This window comes from Onychostoma macrolepis, chromosome 11 (genome assembly GCF_012432095.1).
Source record: "Onychostoma macrolepis isolate SWU-2019 chromosome 11, ASM1243209v1, whole genome shotgun sequence".
NCBI lineage: Eukaryota > Metazoa > Chordata > Actinopteri > Cypriniformes > Cyprinidae > Onychostoma > Onychostoma macrolepis.
Window position 1 is genome coordinate 6732503 of NC_081165.1, and position 21010 is coordinate 6753512.

The 21010-nt window shown below is 36.5% G+C and overlaps 1 pseudogene; it reads right to left on the reverse strand.

Annotated features, from left to right (window-relative positions):
• Positions 1-953: 953 nt before the first annotated feature.
• Positions 954-13506, reverse strand: LOC131549916 (uncharacterized; annotated as a pseudogene).
• Positions 13507-21010: the final 7504 nt, after the last annotated feature.

Genomic DNA, 21010 nt, shown 5'->3' on the forward strand with positions numbered 1-21010 from the left:
TCCTCGGCCCTCGGGAGCGGGCTGTGGAAAGGGGGGTAATGTTACGGATCAACCAGGCTCTGTCACCAGCCAGTCACAACGCACTCTCTCACCTGAGTTCTAATCTCACACACACCTGCACATCATTTGGACACCAATCACCTCTGACATAAAAGCACACACCTATCACAGCGACTTACTTGCTACTTACCTCCTTGTGTACTTGCCTCCAGTGTTCTCTCCAGCGTTGTGTACCCCAGTCTGTCTGCTCCAGTGATCTGTTCCCGAAGTCTGCTACTCCGCCTGTGTGAGGTGTGTGCTCTGACCCGAATTCCTAGTATTCCTGTCAAGACAAAGATCTCCAATCAACTTCTCATCGAACATCAACTGGCCAACTGGATATTATACTCACCATTGCTCTGCTGATCCTAAATAAACATCTGTTGTCAATCCGATTCCCTATCTAAGTCTGCTTCCGTAACATCTGGAGACAATCCCAAAAGATGTCCCACTAGCAGAGGCTGCACCAGGCTCTCTATTGTGGCAGCCTGTCCAGGTCTAGACTCCACCAGGGTCTCCCTGCTCAGCTGAATGAAAGTATACATGGGCCTACAATATATATATATATATATATATATATATATATATATATATATATATATATATTATTATTTATTTTATTTTTTCCCAATCTGTTTTATGTACTGTTAATTTATTTTTATGTTGTTTTTCTGATGCTGAATTGAAGTTGTTTCGTAATTAGTTGTAAAAAAAAAAAAGTACTTAAGTACAGACCAATTTATTGCTTTTTGCTTTGCGAAAATAAACTATTTCCAGAACGACTTCTTGTCTTTTATTTCTAAGTTTCAACTTATAATACAAAAATAAAACAATGCACAAAAATTACTTTGCTTAATTTACAGATAGGCTAACTTAAATTACAAAAGTAATGTACAGAACAGTGTCATTCATTCTTACGTTTCCAAGCAGCCCATTTTCTCCAGAACTGTCCTAAAAGAAGAGAAAAAGGAAAACCAATTAAGACAGGGCTGCAATCTTAAGGTTAGAAAATATGAAACAGATGCATACAAAATAGGCTACTCCAGAAATCATGTTTCTGTATCATCAAGTTTGCCTCAAACATTTGTGGACATATCAAGCATGACAACACTATTACTTAACTTACTTACTAAATAAATAACAATTGAAAGACTTATCGAATTAAGTAGCTTTATCTACTTGTCTTATTGTTGTGGACTGGCAGCGTTTTTTGTTCCCAGTAAAGTAATTATTCAGCCCTCAATTTAATAAATACATGCCTCAACTTATGCCTCAGACCACCTAACAAAGGAATCTGTGCAGTGGTATTGTTAAAGTTCACATTTTTTAACACCTGACTTTTAACATTTGTTTCGCTAGTTATTTGAGTAAATTAAAACACAATACTTACATTTATAAGTGCATTCGTCGGCCGCCACAGAACCATCACCCGCTATTTTGTCTGAATAAAAGTCCCATCACCACCGGCGCACTGTGAATTCTGGTATAGGGTAGGGTGCGAAGGATCCATCTGATGTATCCTTCATAGAGTGGTGGAACTATGATATCACTTTGTAGGCAAAAACTCAGAAGTGAGTCAGCATTTTAGCACTTCCGTTTCCATCGTCCCAGAGCCAATGGGTTTTTTGAATGGGAGTTTGGCTAAATCCCCTAAAATAAGGTCCATGGTTTACACAAGCTCAAGATACTTTCACGTTTTATTCTACGACATAAAACACACCAGTTACACCCCACTCAAGATTTTTTTAAACTGTTACGTTTCTTAAAAAAAAAAACGGTTTAACAACAAGTTGCTAAATGGGACTACAGGCGCTGTCTGAGACATTCATTGTCATCATGCCAAACAGTTTATCAATTTACAGAATTTTCCAATTGTAGTATAATTTATAGTACAATTAATTGTAGAATAACCAATTAATAGTTTACCGCATTTTATATTGTTGTTCGACAATGTGTTTTTGCTTTGCCCCGAAATGCAACAAGTCTTCAGATTCTCGTTTTATCACTTTCCTACTGTTTCGGAGACTCTGTGTTCGCACTGTAAGGTAATTATGATTATTCCATGTAAACACTACATTGACTGGCTTAGTCACAGTGAAAGTGAAACTTTAACGATGCATAGTGCTTAAAGCCACGCTAAAATGAAATGTTTACGGCCACAAGAAACTGTTAGAAAGTATATAGATTGAGGACTTTCTAGAAGCAAGGATAAAATAACATTTTGTGTACCCACCCTAACAAAATGATGCCTAACTTTTATTTAGGTATCAAAATTCATAAAACAAATATTTTTGTGAAAATTATCTTGATGGACAAAAGGTATAAGTTTCATGGACATAACACACTAATACGCTTCTATTATTCAAATCCGTTAAAGGATTGTTAAGCTGCATTAATTAGATCAGCCGGAACCAGGAACACGCCCCATAACACACGATCTACGCTAATATTTGTCTGTTTCTTTCTTATTCTGTTTCTCAGTCCGTATCCGTTCAGATGGTGGATCAGCACCAAGAGATGATGTCTACAGCCCTGATCGTCAGCGGAGACCAGGACACCTAGGTGAGCCCCAGAGACATATCCCCAGTGAAGACCTCGACTAAAATACAATAAAACTAAAAATGTAATAAAATACCTAACTACATAATACTATTATTGTTAGAAATTGCAACAATATAAACATATAAATATAATACATTTATACATTTAAAATTTAAATTAAAACATAATAATATACAAATATGAAAAAATGAATGAATACATTCTAAAATAACAAAGTGTATATATTAGTGCTGTCAATCGATTAAAAAAATTAATCGCGTTAATCACAGTTGTAGACTGTGATTAATCATGATTAATCGCAAATTTAAAATACTAGCATTTACCTGTAAATGTGTTGAAAAAGAAATGCATGACAAACTAGTTTAAGGTAACAGAACCTTTCACACTTCCGCCAGGTATGAGACATAATCCTTATTATCCTTTTATCATTATTCTTTTGTTATTTATTCAGCCATTATCAGCCTTTATACTGGCAATAAAACGTTTACCAAGCGACATCGCTTCAATCTGTCAGTCCTGTCTTGTGTTTCCCCTCCTCTCATGCCCTAATTTGGTCTTCCTGTTCCTGTCATTATGAGTTCATTAGTTTCCAGCCGTGTGTGATTGTTCCCCACCTGTTTCAGTTCTCCTTGTTTGATTTCGTTCTGTTTATAAGCCCTGTGTTTCCCTGTCTCCATGTCGGTTGTTAATTGTCTTTTTGGTGTCCTGCTTTCCTGTGTTCCAATAAAGTCTGTGTTTTGGAAAGATTCCTGGTCTCCGCGTTTCCCTGGCTCCAGCAGGATCGTGACACAATCCCAGTATACATTTACCCAACTATTATCAAAAGTATTTCTAAATAAATACAACAAAACATTTGCGACCTTACATGAAGTATTATGACAAAATGCATTATAAAGAAGAATTGGACCTGTTCTGCAGCTGCATTAGAGCTAATAGCATCATGCTTCATAAGACAATTTATGAGATTAATAGTACACTTTTACTCAGAACTCACTTCAAACCACCATCGAGTGTTTGTAATAACTTCCTTTTACGATCACATGTGGAATTTGGTCATTTACTGTTGTTAAAATACACTATTTATAGCCTTTTATATCGCTGCACAAATTAGCATTTCAGAGGTACATATTCATCTCAAGAAAATCACATACAGACCATATCTATCGTAATCGTGTGTTTATTATCTTATACAGGTGCTGGTCATATAATTAGAATATCATCAAAAAGTTGATTTATTTCACTAATTCCATTCAAAAAGTGAAACTTGTATATTATATTCATTCATTACACACAGACTGATATATTTCAAATGTTTATTTCTTTTCATTTTGATGATTAGAGCTTACAGCTCATGAAAGTCAAAAATCAGTATCTCAAAATTTTAAAATATTTACATTTGAGTTTTAATAAATGACCATCCCTACAGTATAAATTCTGGGTATCTCTTGTTCTTTGAAACCACAATAATGGGGAAGACTGCTGACTTGGCAATGATCCAGAAGATGAACATTGACATCCTCCACAAAGAGGGTAAGTCACAGAGGGTCATTACTGAAAGGTGTGGCTGTTTACAGAGTGCTGTATCAAAGCATATTAAATGCAAAGTTGACTGGAAGGAAGAATTTGGGTAGGAAAAGGTGCACAAGCAACAGGGATGACCGCAAGCTTGAGAATACAATCAAGCAAAGCTGATTCAAACACTTGTGAGAGCTTCACAAGGAGAGAACTGAAGCTGGAGTCAGTGCATCAAGAGTCACCACGCTCAGACGTCTTCAGGAAAAGGGCTACGAAGCCACTTCTGAACCAGAGACAACGTCAGAAGCGTCTTACCTGGGCTGTGGAGAAAAATAACTGGACTGTTGCTCAGTGGTCCAAAGTCCTCTTTTCAGATGAAAGTACATTTTACATTTCATTTGGAAATCAAGGTCCCAGAGTCTGAAGGAAGAGTGAAGAGGCACAGAATCCATGTTGCTTGAAGTCCAGTGTGAAGTTTCCACAGTCAGTGATGATTTGGGCTGCCATGTCATCTGCTGGTGTCGGTCCACTGTGTTTTCTGAAGTCCACAGTCAACGCAGCCATCTACCAGGAAATTTTAGAGCACTTCATGCTTCCTTCTGTTGACAAGCTTTATGGAGATGCTGATTTCATTTTCCAGCAGGACTTGGCACCTGCCCACACTGCCAAAGGTACCAAAAGCTGGTTCAATGACCATAGTGTTACTGTGCTTGATTGGCCAGCAAACTCACCTGACCTGAACCCCATAGAGAATCTGTGGGGTATTGTCAAGAGGAAGATGAGAGACACCAGACCCAACAATGCAGATGAGCTGAAGGCCACTATCAGAGCAACCTGGGCTCTCATAACACCTGAGCAGTGCCACAGACTGATCGACACCATGCCACGCCGCATTGCTGCAGTAATTCAGGCAAAAGGAGCTCATACTTTTCATTTTCATACTTTTCAGTTGGCCAAGATTTCTAAAAATCCTTTCTTTGTATTGGTCTTAAGTAATATTCTAATATTTTGAGATACTGATTTTTGACTTTCATGAGCTGTAAGCTCTAATCATCAAAATTAAAAGAAATAAACATTTGAAATATATCAGTCTATGTGTAATGAATGAATATAATATACAAGTTTCACTTTTTGAATGAAATTAGTGAAATAAATCAACTTTTTGATGATATTCTAATTATATAACCAGCACCTGTATAATCTATAGTAGCTGTTGTCAAGTTTATTTCTGCTGTGTAAAAGCCTTAACATGTATGCTCTGCTGAAACTCACGTTGTTTGATGTTATAACCGTCTCTCCGTTCTTAAGTTGCCAGGTATACATTCCAAGTATAATGCACATTAATAACTTTTATTTGTCTATATACACTTTGGGCGGCCGCGGTACATTAAAAAAGTAGCCCTAAAAACCGCAACCCACGACTCTGTAATTTTTCCCGCGACTGTATTTTCAAAATAGCCCACTTGTGCTGTTACCCTGGCAACACTGGTGCTGTACCCTCATCACACAATGATAGATAACCTTCCGCGATGCGATGAAGGCAAGAAGTTGGGGTCAAACCTTATCAAACGATTAATCTGCGTTAAAAAAATAACGTTGACACCTCTAATATATATATATATATATATATATATATATATATATATATATATATACCATATTGTCCCGAATATAAGACGACCCCCCTTTTTCCAGATGTACCTTTTGGAAAAAGGCTTTTTGAAAACCAAATCTTGTTTTTTTGTTTGTTTGTTTTTCTCTCTGTAAAACACATTTTTTTCTTAAATTATTTTCAAATTGCATATTTTTCCTATTTTAATATTTGTTTTGAAAGTATGGTAAATACTGGTAAAATGTACCAACAATGACATTGAAAAATATACACTTTTTGATATACCATTGAAATAACAGGTAGCCCATCTGAATTATATAACATTTAGGCTATCCATCTCATAGTAGCCAACCAAAATTGTATTATCAGTAGAAGTGAAATCTTATTGTAGTCTTCAAATGTGGGTATAGACTTATGTTTTAAAATCACTTACAGAGGAAGTTTGGTCCCATCAGGCTAACATGACAGTCACGACTTTACAGCACACATTACATTACATATTTCATGGCACACTCGTTTTATGCGTTTTTGGCGCCACCTATTGTTGTGGGTGTATTACTGACATGTCAAAGTCTAGACCCTGAATATAAGACGACCGCGTTTTTCAGATGTATTTCCAAGAAAAAAACATTGTCTTATATTCAGGACAATACGGTATATATATATATATATATATATATATATATACAACTGAAATATATAAAACGAATTAAACTATAAATTTAAATTATAATAAACAAACAAATATATATTATAAAAATAGACCGAGAAACAATAAATGCATTAAACTATACATTACAATTATAGCAAATGAATAAATCATATAAATGGAAAAAACTTCAAATAATGAATAAAACACAAATATAACAAATACATTAAATTATAAATGAAAATGTTCCATCGGGACAAGACCACAGGAATCAGATAAGCCCTTTACACAATCTGACATGGCTGCGGTTGGAATTGTACTGCGGGTTTCGTCTGGCCAGAGGAGAACTGGCCCCCCCGACTGAGCCTGGTTTCTCCCAAGGTTTTTTTCTCCATTCTGTCACAGAAGGAGTTTTGGTTCCTTGCCGCTGTCGCCTCTGGCTTGCTCAGTTGGGGACACTTAATTTCTAGCGATTATCGTCAATTTGATTGCACATATACTATTTAAACTAAACTGAGCTAGACAATGACATCTCTGAATTCAATAATGAAATGCCTTTAACTGAAAATTGAGTGTTTAATCTTATCATTATACATTACTGACACTCTATCCTCCAATTTGATACTGTTAAGTGCTTTGACACAATCTGTATCGTTAAAAGTGCCATATAAATAAAGGTGACTTGACTTGACTATAGTGATCTGGAAAATGTTTATAGTTCTTGTATAACACACACATACACACACACACACACACATCAGAGGTATCAGTCCGATACTGAAACTTTTTTGTTTGTTTGTTTTTTTTTTCTTGTTGTTGGACTGACACATTCCTTGTTCAGATGACATGTGAGTTAGTATATTCCAAGTATACTATAGTCAAATCTTGACATATGTGTTGGAGCGGTAACGCTTTAGATTACAACCCGCAAAGAAGTATATTGAATGTACGGTGCACGTTTCTGTAATTATAATGTACCTATAAAGAATGTACGTGTAGGTATAAGGGGGTAACAACCAGATATGCAACCTGCAAAGAACTGCATAAGTAAACTGAAGTTACAGTGTATGTTTCTTGTTTGTAATTATAGTGTTCCTACGTGTAGGTATAAGGGAACAATGTGTTAAGTTTGGGTAATAAGGGGGTAGCAACCAGATATACAAATGATTTATAATGGAATTATTTTAAAACGTAACAAGTACCTATTTGATAATGCTTTAGATTACAGCCCGCAATTTACAGTGTAAGTAAACAGAATTTACAGCATAACTTTTTTTTTTGTAATTATAGTATACCTATTCAGTACCTCTGTGTATAGGGGAATAGTATGCGACATTTGGGAAATAAAGGGGTAACAACCTGTAAAATTACACTGTTAAAAATTGTCCTGTTAAAAAACAGTAAAGAACTGGCAGCTTGGTTGCCAGCAAGTTACTGTAAAATTAACAGTATCTTACTGTTGGGTAAAATTACAGTTGGCTACTGTTTATTAAAAAACAGTAAATAACTGGCAGCTTGGTTGCCAGCAAGTTACTGTAAAATTAACTGTGTCTTACTGTTTGTGAAATTTACAGTTGGCTACTGTTTTTGCAAATACAGCATAACAATTTTTTTGCTCTTCTTTACAACTAAACTAACAATGTGTAAAATACAATACAAATATACTATACCATTGTGTACGCTATTGAGTAATGGCCTGCTAGTAAAAAGGACAACATTTTCTTCTTGGTTTTTAATATATATTTGTACCCTTTGAAATAGTGACTTGAAATGTAACACAAGTAAAGTAGCTTTAAAGTGTTGATTCAAAACTTGTTTTGCTTTATTTAAAAAAAAAAAAAAACTTTCTTAGAAAAAACATTAAAGACAATAATTGAAATTTAAGGGGAAGAAGTGGTCATAACATAAATAAACTCAACATATTCCCCAAATCTGATTCTGACTTACAGAACATTGGTACAAAATGAAAACAAATTGTAAAATAAAGCCCAAAGCTTATTACATTTGACAATAAATGTACATTTCAGCTGTATAAATGATAAATAGTCTTAAAGGGGTCATATAATGGTACATGCACTTTTACAAGTTGATTGTACTTAAATGTGTGTTAGCAGTGCCTGTACACAACCATCATAAAATGATAAAAATCCATCCAGTGTTTTTTTTTTAATCTCCTTATTTGTTTTACCCTGTCTCAAATCAAGCCGTTCGACCGTGTGACGCCACACGGTCGGACGCCCCACGATGGTTGATTGACAGCAGTGTTTCAACACAGACCGCCCTTGCTCGTGAGCGAGCTGTCAATCATAGTCCGCGCGTCATTGTTGATATACGCTGGAGCTGTCTATGAGCAGAATGGCGTCTAAGCGATTGTGGTGTTCTGTTCTCGGGTGCAATAATGAACACAGCAGTCATTTTGATGTTCCTAAGTCCGAACCGCTGAAGACACAGTGGCTGAGTTTTGCTTTTGAAGGGAATATTCCCCACGAGCAACGTCAATGTTTTCATGTTTGCGCGAATCATTTTTCACCAGACTGCTTTATAAATGAAGGTCAGTATAAAGCTGGTTTTGCTAAGAAGCTGCTCCTGAAAAAAGAATCGGTACCAACTATTCGTGTTCCTGCTGAACCTCCAGAAGAAGTGAGTGTAACGTTTAATTAACCTTTATATTAATCTTTATATTAATCTTTGCAAATCGCTAGCACGCTTCACGATGTATGTGGCTAATGTTTACATTCAGGGTACATGCATGTTTTCTATTTACGACGTTCTCAATATAATTCATGATCCCACGTTTATAATGAACAAAACGTTATGGTTATTGTGTTATTACAAACTGTGTACGCAAGTATTAAAGTTAACATGATAACACTACACTAAGCTTACTTTTGTAGATGGTTTATAACGGTGTCTGTTAAGAAGTAATGTAAAAAATTTCAATAAATAAAAAACAGTTATAACTGCATGAAAATTAATGGTTTCCACCCTGAGAGTTGTACCTAACACTGCATAGATAACGTTACGCATCACTGACAAGCCTACATTTACCGAATTTATTTTTCATGACCATTAGCTGTAATATCAATCTGTCAATGAACTAACGTATCAGTAAACACATAGCGTTCGTATCTCACTACTCTACCTGACAGTACACACAAAAATAGATAAAAGTGACATTACGTTAACCAACCATTCAGAAACGTCCCGTTCGAGCCTTAATTGTCGAACTTCTTCGGGGCTGTCATCCTGTTCCGGGTCCGACTCCGGTTCGAATTGATACGGTTGCACAGTATCCACAGAGACTCCGCTGCCATTCTTCAAAATATACCTCAACTGTTGTCAAGGCAACACTCCACGTGTGTTGTGTCAAAACGCCCCACAGAACAGAGGGCGGGCGAGCAAAGCTCATTAGCATTTAAAAACACACACACTAAAACGGTGTGCTGAAAACAGAGCTGTTTTTGAGCAGGTAAAATGAGTGTTTTCTTACAATACTAATGAGAATTTATAATTAAAGTATATTACAAACTTTCAATTTAGACCCTAAAGAATCATATTAGCTTGTACAAAAATGGCATTATATGACCCCTTTAATAAATGATAGCAGTCTTATTTGCTTTAACTCTTTAACAATTCATTCTAATAGGTCATGCAGGCTGTCCAAAAAAATTAACTCTGGACACAAAGATTAAGTGAAAAACTTAGAGAACACCTGAGTAAATGTTTTTGAGTGAACAGAAATGAATGAATACCTGAAAAAATAGAGATCAAGAGACTGTGTGTGTGGGTGTGTGCGCGCGGACATTTTTGTGACAAATGAGGACATAAATTTGTATAATGACAGGTATTACAAGGAGAAGGTGACTTTTCAGGACATTACCCCATGTCCCCACTTTTCAAAACGCTTATAAATCACACAGAATGGAGTGTATTGAAAATATGAAATAGCACAAAGTTCCCTGTAAGGGGTAAGTTTAGGTGTAGGGTTGGTGTAGGGCAATAGCACATACAGTTTTTACAGTATAAAAAACATTACGCTTATGGGATGTCCCCACTTTTCACAAAAACAAACGTGTGTGTGTGTGATGTGTGTGTGATGTGAGTGTGTGTGTGGTCTGTGGTGTGTAATACTTGTATAAACTCAAAATCCATAAATTTTTTTAAGTAGCCTGGAGACACGAGGGTTCACGGTTTTCTTTTTCTGGGTGACCTTCCCCATCCGCTTTGATATGGCTCCTCCAGTCGCCTTTTCCGGATTTATCTCGATGAACCACCTGAAAAACAAATGTGTGTGTTTAGAATTAGCGTGGAGGGAAAAAAAGATGGTAACACTTTATCTTAGGGTCTCTTAACTAGCTTCTTATTAGCATGCATATTACTAGAATATTAGTCATTTATTAGTACTAATTAAGCACATATTAATGCCTTATTCTGCATGACCTTATTCTAATCCTACCCAATACCTAAACTTAACAACTACCTTACTAACTATTAATAAGCAGCAAATTAGGAATTTATTGAGGGAAAAGTCATAGTTAATGGTGAATAAGTGTTCCCTATTCTAAAGTGTTACCAAAAAGGGTACTCACAGATAACATATAAATATTAAAAGTATATAAAATTATATTCTTGTATCAAGAACACTTCACTTTACTTTGTCAGGAAAGGAAAGCTTTCTTAAGAAGCTCCAACACTCTTTTGGACTGAATGATGTGTTTCAGTCTAAAGATATCTCCTTGTTCAAACATTGACATAACACATCTTATACCCTACTATTTTAGCCATGTCTGATAGAACTGTAACATATGCACATAGTCATCATTTTAATGCTAAAGAAGGATGGGTCCTAGATGAATCTGCTTCCTTTCAAGGTTTCCACCAACACCTCACCACCGATAGACATTTTATTTCCTTGACATTCACCTACTGCTCACTGGGGCTCAAATATTTGATGGGAAATTTCTCTATTTGATCCCTGTTTATTAGGGCCAAATGTAACATACATTTTCTGTAAAGCTTCTTTAAAAATATATGTATTGTAAAAAGTGATATACAAATAAAATGTGAAGTGAATTGAATGTATGCATCCAAGTAATCTAACCTTTGAATAAATTCCAACGTGCATGCATATTCAGCTCGGTATTGAAGACTGTAATTGTTGTAAGTAGAAAAATCAGCTGCAAGCCCAGACAGAAAAGCCGGCTGGATGCCCTCACAAATTATGTGCTCCTCAAGGCCGATCATCCAGTGCTGGATTCTTCTTCCTCGTGTTTCACCTGAACCTTTAAAAAGAAAAACACATTTAATGTTTTAATTTAATTCACATTTAATTTCAGCATTGACATAACATTAATTTGACATTGTCAGATTACAAATGAATGCGAGGAAAACTAAAATAATTTTAAACAGTCACAGAGTTCAGCACTTCTAACATAAGAAAAACATTTCAACATGGACTGGTCTGGACAGACCTTTAAGTCAAAATGTGTATACTGTAAATAGTGTATTGTAAAATTTATTTTCATTTATATTCAGACAACAAAGAAAGCCCATCCACTGAAAGTCCATGGTAAATGCATGGTAAATAAAAACTCCATTCAAACATGCTAGCTTTACACATGAAAACATTGGTTCTCATACTTAGCTTTCGTGTTTACATTTTTAAGTGCTCCAAGCATATGATTTCCAATTCAGAAATCAAGCTAATAAGTATTCTATCACTTTGACTACAAAACCAACTTGGATAGATGCAAAAACATAACCAACATAAAAACAACAAAAGCACAACAGTAAAAATCCCCCTTAGAATAAACATATCATACTACAACATGCTTACCCAAATTTGCAATCACAATGACACCGAAATTTTGAGTTTGTTTGTTTGTTTTTTTCAAACAGTGGAGGTTTAACGAGTTAGCACATTCTTCAAATTGATAGCCAATTAGCCTATTAGCGAACAACACCGGCCATTTCAGCATGTTACAGAGACATTGATGTGATTTCAATGCAAAAGTGTTTGAAAACTTAACTTTGCATAAGAATTATCTCATAACGAATGAAACTCACCCTGTAATTGGGAATAATATAATCCAAGTCACAGAGTCAGAAATCCAGTTGCACTCGATGATGTATTTGACGCGTTTATCACTGAAAAGAGCAAATAAAAGATAGTCACTTCCGATATCCACTATACAGATTAGTTGCAGTAGCAAATGTAATGTGTTTTGTCTATGAAATCATGCAAAGCAAAGGGGAACTTACCTGTTAACAAGACGGATGAAAGTCCCGGCGTGCTCACTGCAGTTTACAAAAATACTGGATAGTAATGTTTTATTTCCTTTATATCGTAGTCGTTCTTTTCTCCAATGAGCTAATGTGTTGTTTCTGTTTACATGTTCAACATGGGTTTTAACTTGCAAGAGCAAAGAGGCATACCCACTACCTATTTTTGTTCCATCAGCCAGAACATCAGTAAAACTGTCCGGGTACTGTTTAACAATGTTCTGCACTACAAAGGCACTACAGCCTTTGATGGGTTGACTTCATGTTTTCGCATTTTATCTACTAACATCCTTACTAGCTGCCTTCGATCAGCTGATGATGGTCTTTTTTTATTTGCAATGGCCAATTTAATTCCAGAAGGCATGACTTCCCAAGGCACCTTAAATGTTTCAGCCCAGGAACAAGATCCTGAAGAGCAAGCAGAAGAACTAGACGGTGTAGAACCTGAAGAACTCTCTGATCCTGGGCTTGATGTATCAGAAAGAACTTCATGTGATGAGCGTTGGGAAGTTGAGCAGCTGGCTTGTTCTAACACAAATAACCAATATATTAACAAAAAGTGAAGTTTGAACATGGAACATTTAACAATATTTTTCAAATATACATCAGTAACAAGTAGTATTAAGTTTTCTGTAAAATACCTTCATTTTTCCACGCATTTAAGTAGTTTGCAACATTAGATAGGCCTGAGGTATTCCATAAGGTCGCCTTCTTTCACAAAGTTGAGGTCAGCTTTTGTTTCAACACCAATAGCAGTAAGCCCATAGCTCAATTTTTGAAGGGTTTCATCAGAGAGATCAGGTAACAAAGTGCAGATGGCGAGTTTTATCTCCTCTAAACTGGACATACCTTAAATAGATGGAAAACAGTGATGTAACACAATCACAGACAAGCCACATGTTTTGTACTCCTGGAGAGGGTAATAATCTAATAGCTCCTCTTGAAGTACACAGACATATCTTGGGTCCTCATCTGCTATGCAGTATACACCCAAATCCACCCAACTGCACAGCATGCCGTTTCTCAGACACAAAGTAGACCATTGAATTCTGGTGAACAATAATTAGTTTAATTCTGCCAACCACCAAACCCTCATAATTACTGGCCAAAAGCAAAATCATGCCTTTCCTGTACTTTGTGCCTTTCAAAGTGATTTCAGTAGCTACTAATGTATTGCCTGGCTGAAAATCAAAATGATCAATTGATTCCTTGATCGCTTCGTTGTAATCGTCTGAATAAAATTCAGAGCCCTTCTCAATTTGCACAGAGAGCTGTAAGAGATTTCCAGCATGTAAGTAGGCTTGGAGAAGCTGGTGCCTTTCTGCAAGTGTTGCACATACGTTTTTGAAGTTGTGCAATTTCCTAGCACATTGCTTGAAATAGGTATGCTTGCTCTCAAACCTTATAGTCCATAACCGAATGAGTGGTCCAAATTGTTTTATGAGCTCTGGGTAATGGCACAAATAATGATGTTTAGGCTTGAGAGGCTTAGAAGGGAAAGTCACAGACCTGAAATGAACGTACTCATCAATGAGCACTCTCAGATAAGCGACCTGATCTGCCATTATTGCTGGTGCAAAAATTAGGTCTACAACTTGTCTGAGGAGCAGAACAAGCTGCCACACTTCTGATTCTGGATCCTTAATGCCATGTCCAACAATAACTGGCAAAAGTCTTAGAAGACACCAATTCTGCACAGCGTGACCACAAAGTTTCTCAGCTGGTTTATTGGCATTATTTCCTGTGTACTCAAACTGTTTAATATAACAATTAAGCTCTGTGAAAGTAAAGAATTTTTCTTGATTTACCAAGTGATCAATGAACAGCTTAAGATCAGATGACACAACACCCTCAAAGAGGTCATGTCCAAGGCAAGGGGGCAAGCCAGGCTGACAAACATGAAAAGAATTCAGCTGATTGAAAGGAGAGTTAAATTTGACTCCATCAACTACATTATCGCCACTGGCTGCAAGTTCCTGAATGTTTCTCTCATAAGACTCCACAGTTCACTTCAAAGCAGGTTCCAAAGGTGTGGCATGAAATGTGTTTCTGTCAATGGTGCAATACCTGCAGAAATGTAGGCTTCGGCTAAAGTTCTCGACAAAACCACCAATGGTGTGGGATCCCAGGTTGTCACCTACGATGGAACACAATGAAGCTTTCAAAGTTTTCCCATCATTCACAATGACACCATTCTCTTCAAGATCTTTGAGATCTTCAGTTAGTGAACTAAAAACATGAGTTGGTCCAAATCGCTTAAAATCTTGCTCATTACACAAAAGAATGAGCTGCATGTGGTCTATGTTTGACCTGTTATGAGGTAAAATATCAGATATCAGACAAGCTAAGATAAGATGCCAGCAATTTGTGTTTTTTTCTGGCTGAGCCCAAAGGATTTACCAACTCGAATGAATTCTGATAAATGATCAAACCCAGAGATGATGGATCAGCTTGAAACAGAGAATTTTCAGAAAAATTCTTACCATCCTTAAGATCCCGAAACAGACCATTTTCAGCTGTTTGTGAGTGCATATGTTCATACTGATCCCTCACAGACTGGCACTGAAACAGAGCACTGATGGTCTGCTTAACCGTGACAATACTGAGCAAAGCACTCTTTCGCATTTCTTTCACTAACTAGAAAAATAGGGACTGGCTCAACATAGTGGAAATCTTGCTTGAAAACAGTCTTTCTCCTCTGTGTTGTAGTGAGAACACAACTATTACAAGCTGTCAGCAAATACTCCCTAGACAACTGATCAATCACGTCATTAATCCTCTCCTCTGATAATTCAAGCAAAGCAAGCTTTTCTTTCAGTTTGCTAAGAAAATAAGACTGCCCAATGCAGTGGCGGCTGCTGGTCTTTCAAAGAGGGGAAGCTCATTTTCGGCCTACATCACAAAAATTTTCCATTTATTTATACATAAATTCTGCCCTACATTCCTTTTCAAGAAAATGCTCTGTGAACCTGTCGTACCAACTAGGCGTCGTACCAACTTTTCCAGTGACGCTAGCCTAGCCTACTGTATGAATGAATGAATGAATGAACAAACAATCTAAAAAAAAAGATATTAAACTCGATGCATGCAGTATTGTGTTAATTTATAATTCAATTCTACAAAATTAATCAAAATATAATAAATAAATAGATGTAAGTGAAAATAGACAATATTATTGTCACAGAATCACCTGCCTCACCAGCTGAATCAACCTCCTACAACCGTTCACAATCACCAGAGTACTAATCACGAACACCTGCAACCACTTACCACCACCATTCAAAAGCACACTCACCTCAGTCACTCGTTGTCTGGTCTCAAGGTGGCAAACTACTCAGTGCTGGTCGATTCCTACCTGTCTGCCCGTCAATCCTGGAACTCATCTCTACCTGCGGAAAGAGCAAGTTTACATTCAGTTAAAACCGTATCTCCTTTTGTTGTCTCTCTTTTGTTGGAAGCCCTGCCTTGGTTCGATTGAATAAATTACCTTTTAACTTGCATCTACCTGTCTGCCTCCTTGACCAGTATGTGACAATTATTCTCTGAATACTTAATTAATGTGAGTGAATGACTGGCTATAGTTATCCATGAAATGATCTAAACAAAACTCATCTTAGCACTGCACAGAAGCTGCAATAAGTGACGTTTAGATGTGGCATTTATACATTTAGACTGTATTTATAATTGCATAAATAATGTTATGAGATTAATGTTTTAAATACTAAATTGTGAATATAGAAATATGTTGGAAAATAATGTAATATGCCTACTTTTAGAAGGGAAACTTAAAAACGGCCAGCAGGTGGCAGAAGTTTGTGACTGAATCACTGAGTCATTCAAACGATTCTTTCAAAATGGCTGAATCCTTCAGGAGTGAATCAAATGACTGTTTTTATGAATGGCTTCGTGAATCAGTGATTCTCCCAAGCCAACGCGGATTTGGATTTGAACAAACAAAACAAAAACAGCACTCTTGCTCGTGTCATATTGCCGAACTGTCAGAAGCATTTTTTGCTCGCATATCTTGAAATTTCCAAGTTAGCAGCATGTATATTAAAACATAACATTATAAATTAATTAAAAAAATATATATATATGATTGATAAGAACCAAGTGCAAACCCGCTATGGGACTGAGCTCGAATGGCTTCAGCGTCAGCGACTTTTTATAGTACAAAATCGCTGTCAATCAAACTGAGATGCAGTCTTTCGACAGACCCTCCAATCATCACGCAGAAGCTCAGAGTCCAGGCCAGCCCACTCCTCCATTCACCCCCAGAGATGCTGAGCGTCCGTGGGTGGGACATAATCGCAGCATTTATCCAATGACCGTCTAGTTTCGAAGCACTGAAAAAAACTTCAACAGGGAAATGCACTGACGCTACGGAAATGTATGAGAAGGAAATCGAGTCAGCCGACCTGCTATATGTAACTGATTCTGAACGAACTCGTCTTCAAGATGAATATGTTCTAAAGCATTTTTAGTCAATAAAATGTTAACACAATAAGTACATATTTGACCATTAATTTTTTGACATTATAGGGGAAGCCGAGCTTCCCTTGCAGTCTTAAAGAAATCCCCACTGGCCCAATGTCATGGATATTTTAAAAAAGGGTTAAATTTCTTAGAAAAAGAGATTCATCCACAACTTCAGGAAAATTGTGCTCCACAACATCTGATCTCTCACTCTCAGATGCAACATCAGAAACTGGAATTTCCATGGCCATAGCAGGCTCTATTGATTGGTTTGCAGAGCACATTTTATGAGTCCGTGATACATGTGATGCTAATGTAGATGTCACCTTAAATGTCCTGTTGCAACCAAATGGGTACTGTATCTCCAGACCTGACTGAATGTGGCTCTTCAAATGAGACAAAAACTGTGGTATGGTAGATACTACTGTAAGATTTACAGCAATTATTTAGCATTTTCCCACAATTCATAGCAAAATACAGTAATGCTGTAAATTTCAAGATACAGTAGTCTATTTAATAAATATTTAAACATTACAGCAATTTTTTTACAGTGTACATGATACAACATTTGTATTTCAGTGGATGTACAGTATACTGTGATGTTTTTATAGCTAAATAAATGAATTAATAAAAAAAAAAGGGTTTAATTTGGCCATCAAACAATTAAATTAAAACTAGTTCAATATTTATCTCTGTAATTACTGTGCAAATATACACTTGTTCTGTTTTTAAGTCAAACTTGATTCTCCCTTGTTCCATGTAGTTACAGGGTAAATACAACATTTACGGGTTGTAATTTAAAGTGGTTCTTGTTTCCCCCTTATTCCATGTAGTTACAGTATAAATACAACAGTTGCAGGCTGTAAATTAAAGCGATGCTTGTTACCTCCTTGTTCCATGTAGTTACAGTGTAAATACAAATTTTAAAGTGGTGCTTGTTCCTCCCTTGTTCCATGTAGTTACAGGGTAAATGCAACATTTGCGGGCTGTAATTTCCTTCAAAATACTGCTGGGTTAAATGAACCCAAAATGGGTTTTTAAATTAAAATCACACACAATATGACAACACAGGCAACAGATAATAAAAGATACAAATTTATTACACCAGTTCAGAAAAAAGCAAAGCAACTCCATACTTATACAGCTTATACAGTTAAACCAAATTCCTTTGAAAAGGTTGTTTAACAACAAATGTAAGATTTTGTTCATATGTTTCACCCAATGACAAAGTTAAACTATTATGTTCAAACTGTCACGCCAATAAACACACAGGCTGAAAGCCTGTAATAAACACTGAAAATCAAGAATAAACTACTCAAGATTAAAATACGAACTGACAGGATTTTACCATCTTTCATTTTACCATTTTGATCTACGTCCTCAAGCACCAATTTGACTAGTTCAGTTCCCGGCTTTACTGCTCATCAGTCACCGCTCACAGTCATGTTGTGAGAATATACTCGGACAAAACCCTCCAGTTTTAAAAGAACACATTTCAGTCAGTTTCATAAATCTCTCTCCTCTTTGCTTCGATTAGTTTTCTTGTATTTTCCGGTCATGAGCACCGCAAACACAGACTCGATTGCCTCAAGTGCCATTCCGGCTGTTTCCAGTTCCCGCTCACCACATTCACTGGTCCAGTTTTAAACGCACACTCTCCAGAAAGTTTCAAAGTTGTCCCTCATCTGCGCTTCGATTATTTTTCTCCTATTTTCCACACGTTCCCATCTTAAGCACTGCAGACACGGATTTCAGTGCACACAGAACCATCGCGTGACTTGTTGCATGCTCTCTTTCATGTCCTCCACATTCCTAACTCAGCACTGTCGGGTTACTTATTACTGATATCAACCCAAATTGAGTCAAATCAAGTCAGCTTCCTAACCCAACAGTCTCAACCAAGTGTTTGGATTGAAACAATTACCAGCATGTTTTATATGTGTAGGCTATAAAAAAGGACACAGTGTATGTTTTTGCTAAATCGCTCGCAAATATAAGATTATTGTTAGGTCATACATACCACGTAATATTAGAAATAGGTACCCCTTAGTCAGATGTGGGTAGTAACAAGTTACATTTACTTCGTTACATTTTTTTGGTAACTAATACCTTTAGAGTATATTTAAAGATGGGTACTTTTACTCTTACTCAAGTACATTTTTAGTGAAAAAACTGTACTTTTATTTTGTTACTGTGGGCGACGCTCCTCTCGTTACTTTATTTTAATGCAATACAAGTTAAAAATGCTTCAATTTATTCCAAATGCGCCGTCTACTTTTCTCTGGGCAATGAGCGATGCCCATTCATGAATGATTCATTCTTTTGAGTCAGTTCTGTTCAAAGGCTCGATCAAACCTGGATCAAACCAGTGAATTGGTTCACAAATCAGTTTGAATGATTCGTTCAGTTCCCTGCTGCACGCGCTGAGTCGTCTGAAGCAGTTCTCACTCAAGAGTTGTAACAGAAAGTTTAAGAACATCAAGAGCATTGAAGACGTGGCTTTGGATCTATAGTCAATTGAAAGCAAACCTGCAAAGGTTATTTTTTGCTAGCTATGAAGATCTTTATTAGATGAACACAGCGTGTGCTGTCTATGGTTGCAAAGGTATAGATAGGCTACATTTGATTACAGTACACGATACCACTATGACATTACCAGTTTGTTGTACATGTACCTTATACATTAAATACTAATTATAATTTATACATTAAAGCTGCAGTTCGTAACTTTTTTTGGTTAAAAAATATCCAAAATCAATATTTGAGCAAGTACATAACCAGCCAGTGTTCAAAACTATTGCCTTACTTTAGCCTGATTTCACAACGGTTAGCTTATAATAATGTTTTCTAAATTGAGTGCTACTGGTAGGTTTTCGCAGGAAATTCGAGCATGACACTGCATCATTACATCACCTCTGTAAACATAAAGAAGTTGTCCCGGCTAGTATGCTATAGCATGTGCGGATGCTGCAGGTGGCTCATCGTTTATAGCCTTTTCTCACAGCAGCTGGAATTATTAAATGTATCATTTTGATGGCGGATTGTAATACAGAAAGTATTATGTGTTTATGAAACACATGTGAATGAAATTAAATTATATTCCAAATTTAAATGTGCTTCTGATTACAGATAGCCTGAGTTTACACAAGATTTGTATTTTAAAGAAAACCAGTTTGAAGGGAGCATAGTTTGCTTTTTGGGTTAAAATAATTTCTTAATATGAAATTCCAATGGCATGACAATTAGATTAAACTGTACAGAAATTGAAATCTACACGCTAATACACACTATACTCATTGTGATGCAATGCTGATATTGTTAATTTGAGAATAAAGTATAACCATAATAATTTGCACGGTTTGATGTGAGCTAATCGATCGTTAGATTAAATCACCATTGGAAGCGCGATTTATTGTAATGCTTTTTTCCTCAGTTGGTCAGAACAAACGTGACTGACTTCTTACTTACTTGTTCAGATGACAATATCCAGTGAAAATTCTTATTGGGGTCATATATTCCAAGAAGCAGACTAATCTGTGATTGCGAAAAACTGACTGACAGCTACATATACTCCTCAAAATATTAGATTCATCCGCGCTGGAGCTGTGCCAGAGTACAACCCCACGCAAGTAAGAAAATTCCGCAAGTAACTGCAATTCCAGGTTTTCAAATATAGATTGCGACAAAGAGGCAAAACTTACAGACTGCAGCTTTAAGAAAGCTGTCACAGAGTAGGCTATGAAATGAACACCTGCCAAACCTGTGTTAGCTCTGCGCAGCGGCGCGCAACTTGTTCCAGGAGGAATGCCTTTGCCTAGACAATATACATTTGTTTACATTTTGCAAAACAGACGGAAGAAGATTCGTCAATGTGC